The sequence below is a fragment of the Coregonus lavaretus genome, assembly GCF_964263955.1.
Source record: "Coregonus lavaretus genome assembly, chromosome: 3".
NCBI lineage: Eukaryota > Metazoa > Chordata > Actinopteri > Salmoniformes > Salmonidae > Coregonus > Coregonus lavaretus.
This window is the reverse complement of record NC_139990.1, coordinates 18,934,460-18,949,737: the sequence shown is the minus strand read 5'-3', so window position 1 is coordinate 18,949,737 and position 15,278 is coordinate 18,934,460.

The following is a 15,278-nucleotide window of genomic DNA, read 5'->3' as shown; positions in this document are numbered from 1 at the left end:
TGCTGAAAACTTGCAGTGCAAGCACTGAGTTCAAACTCAAATGCCGAAACCCGGGATCGAACCAGGGACCTTTAGATCTTCAGTCTAACACTCTCCCAACTGAGCTATTTCGGCAGGTCCCTGGACCTATATCTTTGGCACCCATGTGGATACACGCAAGTGGCACAAAATATTGACTGTCAGAGGAGCCGCATGGCCAGTACGGGGATCAAACCTGCGACCTTGGCATTAGTAGCACCAAGCTCTAGCCAACTGAGCTAACCAGCCACTTGCCTACTTTCACTGTTGTTACCAGCCAGCAAGACTCTACAAGTCATGTGGCGAAAAGTAACAAGTACGCCAAGATCATAACCTGTCAAGGACGAACCCTCTTGATTGCACCTTGTGTCTATTTTAACCAGATGGGGAATTAGCTCAAATGGTAGAGCGCTTGCTTAGCATGCGACAGGTAGTGGGATCAATGCCCGTATTCTCCAACACATGTTATTTTTCAGGATTCAAATCAGCTCCAGTTCACACTTCCTGCATCTAAGTCTTACTACAAGCTACTGTAGTGTAATAATGACAACGTACTTTTTGTAATGCTGATGCCCCACTAAAAAGAAAGACATTCCTTACTTTCTGAGGACAATCACATGATCTAGAATGCAGCAAGATTGAGGCCCACAAACAACACATATTCTACTTGCAGTGCAAGCACTGAGATCAAACTCAAATGCCTAAACCCGGTATCGAACCAGGGACCTTTAGATCTTCAGTCTAACGCTCTCCCAACTGAGCTATTTCGGCAGGTCTCTGGAACTATGTCTTTGGCACCCATGTGGATACACGCAAGTGGCACAAAATATTGACTGTCTGATGGAGCCGCATGGCCAGTACGGGGATCGAACCTGCGACCTTGGCATTATTAGAACCACGCTCTTGCCAACTGAGCTAACCAGCCACTTGCCTACTTTCACTGTTGTTACCAGCCAGCAAGACTCTACAAGTGATGTGGCGGAAAGTAACAAGTGCGCCAAGATCATATACTGTCTAGGCTGAACCCTCTTAATTGCTCCTTGTGTCTATTTTAACCAGATGGGGAATTAGCTCAAATGGTAGAGCGCTTGCTTAGCATGTGAGAGGTAGTGGGATCGATGCCCTTATTCACCAACACATGTTATTTTTCAGGATTCAAGTCAGCTCCAGTTCAAACTTCCTGCAGCTAAGTCTTACGACAAGCTACTGCAGGGTTCTTCAATTCCGGTCCTGGAGGGCCGTAACACTTCTGTTTTTATTTCTACCTGGTAGTTAATTGCACTCACCTGGTGTCACAGGTCTGAATTAGCCCCTGATTAGAAGGAGAGGATGAAAAACAGAGGTGTTTCTGCCCTGCAGGACAGGAATTGAAGAACCCTGAGCTACTGTAATGTAATAATGACAAGGTACTTTTTGTAATGCTGAAAACTTGCAGTGCAAGCACTGAGATCAAACTCAAATGCCGAAACCCGGGATCAAACCAGGGACCTTTAGATCTTCAGTCTAACGCTCTCCCAACTGAGCTATTTCAGCAGGTCCCTGGACCTATATCTTTGGCACCCATGTGGATACACGCAAGTGGCACAAAATATTGACTGTCAGAGGAGCCGCTTGGCCAGTACGGGGATCGAAACTGCGACCTTGGCATTATTAGCACCAAGCTCTAGCCAACTGAGCTAACCAGCCACTTGCCTACTTTCACTATTGTTACCAGCCAGCAAGACTCTACAAGTCATGTGGCGAAAAGTAACAAGTACGCCAAGATCATAACCTGTCAAGGACGAACCCTCTTGATTGCACCTTGTGTCTATTTTAACCAGATGGGGAATTAGCTCAAATGGTAGAGCGCTTGCTTAGCATGCGAGAGGTAGTGGGATCGATGCCCGTATTCTCCAACACATGTTATTTTTCAGGATTCAAATCAGCTTCAGTTCACACTTCCTGCATCTACGTCTTACTACAAGCTACTGTAGTATAATAATGACAACGTACTTTTTGTAATGCTGATGCCCCACTAAAAAGAAAGACATTCCTTACTTTCTGAGGACAATCACATGATCTAGAATGCAGCAAGATTGAGGCCCACAAACAACGCATATTCTACTTGCAGTGCAAGCACTGAGATCAAACTCAAATGCCGAAACCCGGGATCGAACCAGGGACCTTTAGATCTTCAGTCTAACGCTCTCCCAACTGAGCTATTTCGGCAGGTCTCTGGAACTATGTCTTTGGCACCCATGTGGATACACGCAAGTGGCACAAATATTGACTGTCTGATGGAGCCGCATGGCCAGTACGGGGATCGAACCTGCGACCTTGGCATTATTAGAACCACGCTCTTGCCAACTGAGCTAACCAGCCGCTTGCCTACTTTCACTGTTGTTACCAGCCAGCAAGACTCTACAAGTGATGTGGCGGAAAGTAACAAGTGCGCCAAGATCATATACTGTCTAGGCTGAACCCTCTTAATTGCTCCTTGTGTCTATTTTAACCAGATGGGGAATTAGCTCAAATGGTAGAGCGCTTGCTTAGCATGTGAGAGGTAGTGGGATCGATGCCCTTATTCACCAACACATGTTATTTTTCAGGATTCAAGTCAGCTCCAGTTCAAACTTCCTGCAGCTAAGTCTTACGACAAAATACTGCAGGGTTCTTCAATTCCGGTCCTGGAGGGCCGTAACACTTCTGTTTTTATTTCTACCTGGTAGTTAATTGCACTCACCTGGTGTCCCAGGTCTGAATTAGCCCCTGATTAGAAGGAGAGGATGAAAAACAGAGGTGTTTCTGCCCTCCAGGATGGAAATTGAAGACCCTGAGCTACTGTAATGTAATAATGACAAGGTACTTTTTGTAATGCTGAAAACTTGCAGTGCAAGCACTGAGGTCAAACTCAAATGCCGAAACCCGGGATTGAACCAGGGACCTTTAGATCTTCAGTCTAACGCTCTCCCAACTGAGCTATTTCAGCAGGTCCCTGGACCTATATCTTTGGCACCCATGTGGATACACGCAAGTGGCACAAAATATTGACTGTCAGAGGAGCCGCATGGCCAGTACAGGGATCGAACCTGCGACCTTGGCATTATTAGCACCAAGCTCTAGCCAACTGAGCTAACCAGCCACTTGCCTACTTTCACTGTTGTTACCAGCCAGCAAGACTCTACAAGTCATGTGGCGAAAAGTAACAAGTACGCCAAGATCATAACCTGTCAAGGACGAACCCTCTTGATTGCACCTTGTGTCTATTTTAACCAGATGGGGAATTAGCTCAAATGGTAGAGCGCTTGCTTAGCATGCGAGAGGTAGCGGGATCGATGCCCGTATTCTCCAACACATGTTATTTTTCAGGATTCAAATCAGCTTCAGTTCACACTTCCTGCATCTACGTCTTACTACAAGCTACTGTAGTATAATAATGACAACGTACTTTTTGTAATGCTGATGCCCCACTAAAAAGAAAGACATTCCTTACTTTCTGAGGACAATCACATGATCTAGAATGCAGCAAGATTGAGGCCCACAAACAACGCATATTCTACTTGCAGTGCAAGCACTGAGATCAAACTCAAATGCCGAAACCCGGGATCGAACCAGGGACCTTTAGATCTTCAGTCTAACGCTCTCCCAACTGAGCTATTTCGGCAGGTCTCTGGAACTATGTCTTTGGCACCCATGTGGATACACGCAAGTGGCACAAAATATTGACTGTCTGATGGAGCCGCATGGCCAGTACGGGGATCGAACCTGCGACCTTGGCATTATTAGAACCACGCTCTTGCCAACTGAGCTAACCAGCCGCTTGCCTACTTTCACTGTTGTTACCAGCCAGCAAGACTCTACAAGTGATGTGGCGGAAAGTAACAAGTGCGCCAAGATCATATACTGTCTAGGCTGAACCCTCTTAATTGCTCCTTGTGTCTATTTTAACCAAATGGGGAATTAGCTCAAATGGTAGAGCGCTTGCTTAGCATGTGAGAGGTAGTTGGATCGATGCCCTTATTCACCAACACATGTTATTTTTCAGGATTCAAGTCAGCTCCAGTTCAAACTTCCTGCAGCTAAGTCTTACGACAAGCTACTGCAGGGTTCTTCAATTCCGGTCCTGGAGGGCCGTAACACTTCTGTTTTTATTTCTACCTGGTAGTTAATTGCACTCACCTGGTGTCCCAGGTCTGAATTAGCCCCTGATTAGAAGGAGAGGATGAAAAACAGATGTGTTTCTGCCCTCCAGGACAGGAATTGAAGACCCTGAGCTACTGTAATGTAATAATGACAAGGTACTTTTTGTAACGCTGAAAACTTGCAGTGCAAGCACTGAGATCAAACTCAAATGCTGAAACTGAACCAGGGACCTTTAGATCTTCAGTCTAACGCTCTCCCAACTGAGCTATTTCAGCAGGTCCCTGGACCTATATCTTTGGCACCCATGTGGATACACGCAAGTGGCACAAAATATTGACTGTCAGAGGAGCCGCATGGCCAGTACGGGGATCGAAACTGCGACCTTGGCATTATTAGCACCAAGCTCTAGCCAACTGAGCTAACCAGCCACTTGCCTACTTTCACTATTGTTACCAGCCAGCAAGACTCTACAAGTCATGTGGCGAAAAGTAACAAGTACGCCAAGATCATAACCTGTCAAGGACGAACCCTCTTGATTGCACCTTGTGTCTATTTTAACCAGATGGGGAATTAGCTCAAATGGTAGAGCGCTTGCTTAGCATGCGAGAGGTAGTGGGATCGATGCCCGTATTCTCCAACACATGTTATTTTTCAGGATTCAAATCAGCTTCAGTTCACACTTCCTGCATCTACGTCTTACTACAAGCTACTGTAGTATAATAATGACAACGTACTTTTTGTAATGCTGATGCCCCACTAAAAAGAAAGACATTCCTTACTTTCTGAGGACAATCACATGATCTAGAATGCAGCAAGATTGAGGCCCACAAACAACGCATATTCTACTTGCAGTGCAAGCACTGAGATCAAACTCAAATGCCGAAACCCGGGATCGAACCAGGGACCTTTAGATCTTCAGTCTAACGCTCTCCCAACTGAGCTATTTCGGCAGGTCTCTGGAACTATGTCTTTGGCACCCATGTGGATACACGCAAGTGTCACAAAATATTGACTGTCTGATGGAGCCGCATGGCCAGTACGGGGATCGAACCTGCGACCTTGGCATTATTAGAACCACGCTCTTACCAACTGAGCTAACCAGCCGCTTGCCTACTTTCACTGTTGTTACCAGCCAGCAAGACTCTACAAGTGATGTGGCGGAAAGTAACAAGTGCGCCAAGATCATATACTGTCTAGGCTGAACCCTTTTAATTGCTCCTTGTGTCTATTTTAACCAGATGGGGAATTAGCTCAAATGGTAGAGCGCTTGCTTAGCATGTGAGAGGTAGTGGGATCGATGCCCTTATTCACCAACACATGTTATTTTTCAGGATTCAAGTCAGCTCCAGTTCAAACTTCCTGCAGCTAAGTCTTACGACAAGCTACTGCAGGGTTCTTCAATTCCGGTCCTGGAGGGCCGTAACACTTCTGTTTTTATTTCTACCTGGTAGTTAATTGCACTCACCTGGTGTCCCAGGTCTGAATTAGCCCCTGATTAGAAGGAGAGGATGAAAAACAGAGGTGTTTCTGCCCTGCAGGACAGGAATTGAAGAACCCTGAGCTACTGTAATGTAATAATGACAAGGTACTTTTTGTAATGCTGAAAACTTGCAGTGCAAGCACTGAGTTCAAACTCAAATGCCGAAACCCGGGATCGAACCAGGGACCTTTAGATCTTCAGTCTAACACTCTCCCAACTGAGCTATTTCGGCAGGTCCCTGGACCTATATCTTTGGCACCCATGTGGATACACGCAAGTGGCACAAAATATTGACTGTCAGAGGAGCCGCATGGCCAGTACGGGGATCAAACCTGCGACCTTGGCATTAGTAGCACCAAGCTCTAGCCAACTGAGCTAACCAGCCACTTGCCTACTTTCACTGTTGTTACCAGCCAGCAAGACTCTACAAGTCATGTGGCGAAAAGTAACAAGTACGCCAAGATCATAACCTGTCAAGGACGAACCCTCTTGATTGCACCTTGTGTCTATTTTAACCAGATGGGGAATTAGCTCAAATGGTAGAGAGCTTGCTTAGCATGCGACAGGTAGTGGGATCAATGCCCGTATTCTCCAACACATGTTATTTTTCAGGATTCAAATCAGCTCCAGTTCACACTTCCTGCATCTAAGTCTTACTACAAGCTACTGTAGTGTAATAATGACAACGTACTTTTTGTAATGCTGATGCCCCACTAAAAAGAAAGACATTCCTTACTTTCTGAGGACAATCACATGATCTAGAATGCAGCAAGATTGAGGCCCACAAACAACACATATTCTACTTGCAGTGCAAGCACTGAGATCAAACTCAAATGCCGAAACCCGGGATCGAACCAGGGACCTTTAGATCTTCAGTCTAACGCTCTCCCAACTGAGCTATTTCGGCAGGTCTCTGGAACTATGTCTTTGGCACCCATGTGGATACACGCAAGTGGCACAAAATATTGACTGTCTGATGGAGCCGCATGGCCAGTACGGGGATCGAACCTGCGACCTTGGCATTATTAGAACCACGCTCTTGCCAACTGAGCTAACCAGCCACTTGCCTACTTTCACTGTTGTTACCAGCCAGCAAGACTCTACAAGTGATGTGGCGGAAAGTAACAAGTGCGCCAAGATCATATACTGTCTAGGCTGAACCCTCTTAATTGCTCCTTGTGTCTATTTTAACCAGATGGGGAATTAGCTCAAATGGTAGAGCGCTTGCTTAGCATGTGAGAGGTAGTGGGATCGATGCCCTTATTCACCAACACATGTTATTTTTCAGGATTCAAGTCAGCTCCAGTTCAAACTTCCTGCAGCTAAGTCTTACGACAAGCTACTGCAGGGTTCTTCAATTCCGGTCCTGGAGGGCCGTAACACTTCTGTTTTTATTTCTACCTGGTAGTTAATTGCACTCACCTGGTGTCACAGGTCTGAATTAGCCCCTGATTAGAAGGAGAGGATGAAAAACAGAGGTGTTTCTGCCCTGCAGGACAGGAATTGAAGAACCCTGAGCTACTGTAATGTAATAATGACAAGGTACTTTTTGTAATGCTGAAAACTTGCAGTGCAAGCACTGAGATCAAACTCAAATGCCGAAACCCGGGATCAAACCAGGGACCTTTAGATCTTCAGTCTAACGCTCTCCCAACTGAGCTATTTCAGCAGGTCCCTGGACCTATATCTTTGGCACCCATGTGGATACACGCAAGTGGCACAAAATATTGACTGTCAGAGGAGCCGCTTGGCCAGTACGGGGATCGAAACTGCGACCTTGGCATTATTAGCACCAAGCTCTAGCCAACTGAGCTAACCAGCCACTTGCCTACTTTCACTATTGTTACCAGCCAGCAAGACTCTACAAGTCATGTGGCGAAAAGTAACAAGTACGCCAAGATCATAACCTGTCAAGGACGAACCCTCTTGATTGCACCTTGTGTCTATTTTAACCAGATGGGGAATTAGCTCAAATGGTAGAGCGCTTGCTTAGCATGCGAGAGGTAGTGGGATCGATGCCCGTATTCTCCAACACATGTTATTTTTCAGGATTCAAATCAGCTTCAGTTCACACTTCCTGCATCTACGTCTTACTACAAGCTACTGTAGTATAATAATGACAACGTACTTTTTGTAATGCTGATGCCCCACTAAAAAGAAAGACATTCCTTACTTTCTGAGGACAATCACATGATCTAGAATGCAGCAAGATTGAGGCCCACAAACAACGCATATTCTACTTGCAGTGCAAGCACTGAGATCAAACTCAAATGCCGAAACCCAGGATCGAACCAGGGACCTTTAGATCTTCAGTCTAACGCTCTCCCAACTGAGCTATTTCGGCAGGTCTCTGGAACTATGTCTTTGGCACCCATGTGGATACACGCAAGTGGCACAAAATATTGACTGTCTGATGGAGCCGCATGGCCAGTACGGGGATCGAACCTGCGACCTTGGCATTATTAGAACCACGCTCTTACCAACTGAGCTAACCAGCCGCTTGCCTACTTTCACTGTTGTTACCAGCCAGCAAGACTCTACAAGTGATGTGGCGGAAAGTAACAAGTGCGCCAAGATCATATACTGTCTAGGCTGAACCCTTTTAATTGCTCCTTGTGTCTATTTTAACCAGATGGGGAATTAGCTCAAATGGTAGAGCGCTTGCTTAGCATGTGAGAGGTAGTGGGATCGATGCCCTTATTCACCAACACATGTTATTTTTCAGGATTCAAGTCAGCTCCAGTTCAAACTTCCTGCAGCTAAGTCTTACGACAAGCTACTGCAGGGTTCTTCAATTCCGGTCCTGGAGGGCCGTAACACTTCTGTTTTTATTTCTACCTGGTAGTTAATTGCACTCACCTGGTGTCCCAGGTCTGAATTAGCCCCTGATTAGAAGGAGAGGATGAAAAACAGAGGTGTTTCTGCCCTGCAGGACAGGAATTGAAGAACCCTGAGCTACTGTAATGTAATAATGACAAGGTACTTTTTGTAATGCTGAAAACTTGCAGTGCAAGCACTGAGTTCAAACTCAAATGCCGAAACCCGGGATCGAACCAGGGACCTTTAGATCTTCAGTCTAACACTCTCCCAACTGAGCTATTTCGGCAGGTCCCTGGACCTATATCTTTGGCACCCATGTGGATACACGCAAGTGGCACAAAATATTGACTGTCAGAGGAGCCGCATGGCCAGTACGGGGATCAAACCTGCGACCTTGGCATTAGTAGCACCAAGCTCTAGCCAACTGAGCTAACCAGCCACTTGCCTACTTTCACTGTTGTTACCAGCCAGCAAGACTCTACAAGTCATGTGGCGAAAAGTAACAAGTACGCCAAGATCATAACCTGTCAAGGACGAACCCTCTTGATTGCACCTTGTGTCTATTTTAACCAGATGGGGAATTAGCTCAAATGGTAGAGCGCTTGCTTAGCATGCGACAGGTAGTGGGATCAATGCCCGTATTCTCCAACGCATGTTATTTTTCAGGATTCAAATCAGCTCCAGTTCACACTTCCTGCATCTAAGTCTTACTACAAGCTACTGTAGTGTAATAATGACAACGTACTTTTTGTAATGCTGATGCCCCACTAAAAAGAAAGACATTCCTTACTTTCTGAGGACAATCACATGATCTAGAATGCAGCAAGATTGAGGCCCACAAACAACACATATTCTACTTGCAGTGCAAGCACTGAGATCAAACTCAAATGCCGAAACCCGGGATCGAACCAGGGACCTTTAGATCTTCAGTCTAACGCTCTCCCAACTGAGCTATTTCGGCAGGTCTCTGGAACTATGTCTTTGGCACCCATGTGGATACACGCAAGTGGCACAAAATATTGACTGTCTGATGGAGCCGCATGGCCAGTACGGGGATCGAACCTGCGACCTTGGCATTATTAGAACCACGCTCTTGCCAACTGAGCTAACCAGCCGCTTGCCTACTTTCACTGTTGTTACCAGCCAGCAAGACTCTACAAGTGATGTGGCGGAAAGTAACAAGTGCGCCAAGATCATATACTGTCTAGGCTGAACCCTCTTAATTGCTCCTTGTGTCTATTTTAACCAAATGGGGAATTAGCTCAAATGGTAGAGCGCTTGCTTAGCATGTGAGAGGTAGTGGGATCGATGCCCTTATTCACCAACACATGTTATTTTTCAGGATTCAAGTCAGCTCCAGTTCAAACTTCCTGCAGCTAAGTCTTACGACAAGCTACTGCAGGGTTCTTCAATTCCGGTCCTGGAGGGCCGTAACACTTCTGTTTTTATTTCTACCTGGTAGTTAATTGCACTCACCTGGTGTCCCAGGTCTGAATTAGCCCCTGATTAGAAGGAGAGGATGAAAAACAGATGTGTTTCTGCCCTCCAGGACAGGAATTGAAGACCCTGAGCTACTGTAATGTAATAATGACAAGGTACTTTTTGTAATGCTGAAAACTTGCAGTGCAAGCACTGAGATCAAACTCAAATGCTGAAACTGAACCAGGGACCTTTAGATCTTCAGTCTAACGCTCTCCCAACTGAGCTATTTCAGCAGGTCCCTGGACCTATATCTTTGGCACCCATGTGGATACACGCAAGTGGCACAAAATATTGACTGTCAGAGGAGCCGCATGGCCAGTACGGGGATCGAAACTGCGACCTTGGCATTATTAGCACCAAGCTCTAGCCAACTGAGCTAACCAGCCACTTGCCTACTTTCACTATTGTTACCAGCCAGCAAGACTCTACAAGTCATGTGGCGAAAAGTAACAAGTACGCCAAGATCATAACCTGTCAAGGACGAACCCTCTTGATTGCACCTTGTGTCTATTTTAACCAGATGGGGAATTAGCTCAAATGGTAGAGCGCTTGCTTAGCATGCGAGAGGTAGTGGGATCGATGCCCGTATTCTCCAACACATGTTATTTTTCAGGATTCAAATCAGCTTCAGTTCACACTTCCTGCATCTACGTCTTACTACAAGCTACTGTAGTATAATAATGACAACGTACTTTTTGTAATGCTGATGCCCCACTAAAAAGAAAGACATTCCTTACTTTCTGAGGACAATCACATGATCTAGAATGCAGCAAGATTGAGGCCCACAAACAACGCATATTCTACTTGCAGTGCAAGCACTGAGATCAAACTCAAATGCCGAAACCCGGGATCGAACCAGGGACCTTTAGATCTTCAGTCTAACGCTCTCCCAACTGAGCTATTTCGGCAGGTCTCTGGAACTATGTCTTTGGCACCCATGTGGATACACGCAAGTGGCACAAAATATTGACTGTCTGATGGAGCCGCATGGCCAGTACGGGGATCGAACCTGCGACCTTGGCATTATTAGAACCACGCTCTTACCAACTGAGCTAACCAGCCGCTTGCCTACTTTCACTGTTGTTACCAGCCAGCAAGACTCTACAAGTGATGTGGCGGAAAGTAACAAGTGCGCCAAGATCATATACTGTCTAGGCTGAACCCTTTTAATTGCTCCTTGTGTCTATTTTAACCAGATGGGGAATTAGCTCAAACGGTAGAGCGCTTGCTTAGCATGTGAGAGGTAGTGGGATCGATGCCCTTATTCACCAACACATGTTATTTTTCAGGATTCAAGTCAGCTCCAGTTCAAACTTCCTGCAGCTAAGTCTTACGACAAGCTACTGCAGGGTTCTTCAATTCCGGTCCTGGAGGGCCGTAACACTTCTGTTTTTATTTCTACTTGGTAGTTAATTGCACTCACCTGGTGTCACAGGTCTGAATTAGCCCCTGATTAGAAGGAGAGGATGAAAAACAGAGGTGTTTCTGCCCTGCAGGACAGGAATTGAAGAACCCTGAGCTACTGTAATGTAATAATGACAAGGTACTTTTTGTAATGCTGAAAACTTGCAGTGCAAGCACTGAGATCAAACTCAAATGCCGAAACCCAGGATCGAACCAGGGACCTTTAGATCTTCAGTCTAACACTCTCCCAACTGAGCTATTTCGGCAGGTCCCTGGACCTATATCTTTGGCACCCATGTGGATACACGCAAGTGGCACAAAATATTGACTGTCAGAGGAGCCGCATGGCCAGTACGGGGATCAAACCTGCGACCTTGGCGTTAGTAGCACCAAGCTCTAGCCAACTGAGCTAACCAGCCACTTGCCTACTTTCACTGTTGTTACCAGCCAGCAAGACTCTACAAGTCATGTTGCGAAAAGTAACAAGTACGCCAAGATCATAACCTGTCAAGGACGAACCCTCTTGATTGCACCTTGTGTCTATTTTAACCAGATGGGGAATTAGCTCAAATGGTAGAGCGCTTGCTTAGCATGCGACAGGTAGTGGGATCAATGCCCGTATTCTCCAACACATGTTATTTTTCAGGATTCAAATCAGCTCCAGTTCACACTTCCTGCATCTAAGTCTTACTACAAGCTACTGTAGTGTAATAATGACAACGTACTTTTTGTAATGCTGATGCCCCACTAAAAAGAAAGACATTCCTTACTTTCTGAGGACAATCACATGATCTAGAATGCAGCAAGATTGAGGCCCACAAACAACACATATTCTACTTGCAGTGCAAGCACTGAGATCAAACTCAAATGCCGAAACCCGGGATCGAACCAGGGACCTTTAGATCTTCAGTCTAACGCTCTTCCAACTGAGCTATTTCGGCAGGTCTCTGGAACTATGTCTTTGGCACCCATGTGGATACACGCAAGTGGCACAAAATATTGACTGTCTGATGGAGCCGCATGGCCAGTACGGGGATCGAACCTGCGACCTTGGCATTATTAGAACCACGCTCTTGCCAACTGAGCTAACCAGCCACTTGCCTACTTTCACTGTTGTTACCAGCCAGCAAGACTCTACAAGTGATGTGGCGGAAAGTAACAAGTGCGCCAAGATCATATACTGTCTAGGCTGAACCCTCTTAATTGCTCCTTGTGTCTATTTTAACCAGATGGGGAATTAGCTCAAATGGTAGAGCGCTTGCTTAGCATGTGAGAGGTAGTGGGATCGATGCCCTTATTCACCAACACATGTTATTTTTCAGGATTCAAGTCAGCTCCAGTTCAAACTTCCTGCAGATAAGACTTACGACAAGCTACTGCAGGGTTCTTCAATTCCGGTCCTGGAGGGCCGTAACACTTCTGTTTTTATTTCTACCTGGTAGTTAATTGCACTCACCTGGTGTCCCAGGTCTGAATTAGCCCCTGATTAGAAGGAGAGGATGAAAAACAGAGGTGTTTCTGCCCTGCAGGACAGGAATTGAAGAACCCTGAGCTACTGTAATGTAATAATGACAAGGTACTTTTTGTAATGCTGAAAACTTGCAGTGCAAGCACTGAGATCAAACTCAAATGCCGAAACCCGGGATCAAACCAGGGACCTTTAGATCTTCAGTCTAACGCTCTCCCAACTGAGCTATTTCAGCAGGTCCCTGGACCTATATCTTTGGCACCCATGTGGATACACGCAAGTGGCACAAAATATTGACTGTCAGAGGAGCCGCTTGGCCAGTACGGGGATCGAACCTGCGACCTTGGCATTAGTAGCACCAAGCTCTAGCCAACTGAGCTAACCAGCCACTTGCCTACTTTCACTGTTGTTACCAGCCAGCAAGACTCTACAAGTCATGTGGCGAAAAGTAACAAGTACGCCAAGATCATAACCTGTCAAGGACGAACCCTCTTGATTGCACCTTGTGTCTATTTTAACCAGATGGGGAATTAGCTCAAATGGTAGAGCGCTTGCTTAGCATGCGACAGGTAGTGGGATCAATGCCCGTATTCTCCAACACATGTTATTTTTCAGGATTCAAATCAGCTCCAGTTCACACTTCCTGCATCTAAGTCTTACTACAAGCTACTGTAGTGTAATAATGACAACGTACTTTTTGTAATGCTGATGCCCCACTAAAAAGAAAGACATTCCTTACTTTCTGAGGACAATCACATGATCTAGAATGCAGCAAGATTGAGGCCCACAAACAACACATATTCTACTTGCAGTGCAAGCACTGAGATCAAACTCAAATGCCGAAACCCGGGATCGAACCAGGGACCTTTAGATCTTCAGTCTAACGCTCTCCAAACTGAGCTATTTCGGCAGGTCTCTGGAACTATGTCTTTGGCACCCATGTGGATACACGCAAGTGGCACAAAATATTGACTGTCTGATGGAGCCGCATGGCCAGTACGGGGATCGAACCTGCGACCTTGGCATTATTAGAACCACGCTCTTGCCAACTGAGCTAACCAGCCGCTTGCCTACTTTCACTGTTGTTACCAGCCAGCAAGACTCTACAAGTGATGTGGCGGAAAGTAACAAGTGCGCCAAGATCATATACTGTCTAGGCTGAACCCTCTTAATTGCTCCTTGTGTCTATTTTAACCAGATGGGGAATTAGCTCAAATGGTAGAGCGCTTGCTTAGCATGTGAGAGGTAGTGGGATCGATGCCCTTATTCACCAACACATGTTATTTTTCAGGATTCAAGTCAGCTCCAGTTCAAACTTCCTGCAGATAAGACTTACGACAAGCTACTGCAGGGTTCTTCAATTCCGGTCCTGGAGGGCCGTAACACTTCTGTTTTTATTTCTACCTGGTAGTTAATTGCACTCACCTGGTGTCCCAGGTCTGAATTAGCCCCTGATTAGAAGGAGAGGATGAAAAACAGAGGTGTTTCTGCCCTGCAGGACAGGAATTGAAGAACCCTGAGCTACTGTAACGTAATAATGACAAGGTACTTTTTGTAATGCTGAAAACTTGCAGTGCAAGCACTGAGATCAAACTCAAATGCCGAAACCCGGGATCAAACCAGGGACCTTTAGATCTTCAGTCTAACGCTCTCCCAACTGAGCTATTTCAGCAGGTCCCTGGACCTATATCTTTGGCACCCATGTGGATACACGCAAGTGGCACAAAATATTGACTGTCAGAGGAGCCGCATGGCCAGTACGGGGATCGAAACTGCGACCTTGGCATTATTAGCACCAAGCTCTAGCCAACTGAGCTAACCAGCCACTTGCCTACTTTCACTATTGTTACCAGCCAGCAAGACTCTACAAGTCATGTGGCGAAAAGTAACAAGTACGCCAAGATCATAACCTGTCAAGGACGAACCCTCTTGATTGCACCTTGTGTCTATTTTAACCAGATGGGGAATTAGCTCAAATGGTAGAGCGCTTGCTTAGCATGCGAGAGGTAGTGGGATCGATGCCCGTATTCTCCAACACATGTTATTTTTCAGGATTCAAATCAGCTTCAGTTCACACTTCCTGCATCTACGTCTTACTACAAGCTACTGTAGTATAATAATGACAACGTACTTTTTGTAATGCTGATGCCCCACTAAAAAGAAAGACATTCCTTACTTTCTGAGGACAATCACATGATCTAGAATGCAGCAAGATTGAGGCCCACAAACAACGCATATTCTACTTGCAGTGCAAGCACTGAGATCAAACTCAAATGCCGAAACCCGGGATCGAACCAGGGACCTTTAGATCTTCAGTCTAACGCTCTCCCAACTGAGCTATTTCGGCAGGTCTCTGGAACTATGTCTTTGGCACCCATGTGGATACACGCAAGTGGCACAAAATATTGACTGTCTGATGGAGCCGCATGGCCAGTACGGGGATCGAACCTGCGACCTTGGCATTATTAGAACCACGCTCTTACC